The following is a 1,465-nucleotide window of genomic DNA, read 5'->3' as shown; positions in this document are numbered from 1 at the left end:
TAGCCTTGCGACCTAAAATTCATGATTAGATTTTTTATTCGACGAAATTGAGGTCAATTTTGTATCGTTTGTTATTTAATAATAATAATAATAGTAATAAGGAAAATTCCACGATTCATCTATTTCATTCAAATCATGTTTTGAAGTACTAGCAGTACCAAAGATATAATATCTTTGGGAGTACTTTTACTTCGAAAAGTGGAATTATATAAAAGGTTCAAGATTTGTATGCTTATATAAATAAACATTATTTATTTACAAAAGTTACAACTGTATAATTTCAAATGCAACTGCATATATATTTTTATTTTTGAAATTGCACATTTAGAAGACAAGCCTAAATGATTGAAAACGCACCACCCGTGCCGGTCACATTCTGACGTCAGCTGGCAAGATGTCTGCACGCCGAGGGCCCAATAACATCAATCGCAAATTTGCAATTAGGTAGGGTGACCATCCGTCCGGATTTTCCCGGACATGTCCTCATTTTAGGGCTTGTGTGAGTTGTCCTATAGGATTTTTTACTTTGTCCGGGTTTTCGTCCGTATTTTTGAAATGATGATTTTTCATTGTTTAATCTACTTTTGGACCTTTTTTGTACAAAATATTATCATTCAATACCATTTGTCTGCTACTATACGAAAAATATATATTTGTGCATTTGTGATATTGATTAGAATGCATTAGGTTTCAGAAATAAAAATATCAGATGTTAAACGTTTATAAAATTTAATAAAACAGATCATTTGAAAAGTATGTTTGAAAATTATCATCTTTTTTATTTCAACCTTTGTATTGTAGCATGCCCTACTTTGTCCTGTTTTCAACTGTTTTGTTCTACTTTGTACTTTTTTTTCAAAAGTTTCTGTTCTACTTTGGAATATTTTTCAAACTTGTATATCCTACTTTGTCCTCATTCTTCAAAGATTTTTGTCCTACTTTTCGAAAATCAATTATGGTCACCCTACAATTAGGTATTATCCACGAAGGAATAATACGGAGATCCAACTGCCAGTGAGAAGCCATCTGAAACTGGCAATAGAAACATTACCTTAGTTATACGCACATTACAGGAAGATCTTAGATTTGAGTGCGCAGGTGCGCAGTTGTCCTCTTCCTATGCATGGAAAAGTGTGCGAGTGAGAAAGCTTGTCAAATTGACGTAAGTTAGAGGTTGTGTTCTTTTGTTGATCATCATACGAAAGATACACAAAATAAATATATAAAGAGTATTTTCGGTACTTGTTTGAAAAATGCGTGAAAGAATTAAAAATTCTTGCCACATTTGCAACTACGTTTCCTTTATATAGAAAAATAAGATTAAAAAATAAAGGTTAATTTTCTAAATCATTTCTATTAAAATTAAATGACAGTTAGGTAAAACAATAAAATGTATTAGACGTTTATTGTACTTACAGTGAAGGCTTTAAAAAAAACGAAGTGTATTTGCTTTCTTCGGCGTGTA

Source organism: Belonocnema kinseyi, chromosome 5, assembly GCF_010883055.1.
Source record: "Belonocnema kinseyi isolate 2016_QV_RU_SX_M_011 chromosome 5, B_treatae_v1, whole genome shotgun sequence".
NCBI classification, from domain to species: Eukaryota; Metazoa; Arthropoda; class Insecta; order Hymenoptera; family Cynipidae; genus Belonocnema; species Belonocnema kinseyi.
This window is presented reverse-complemented; position numbering follows the sequence as displayed.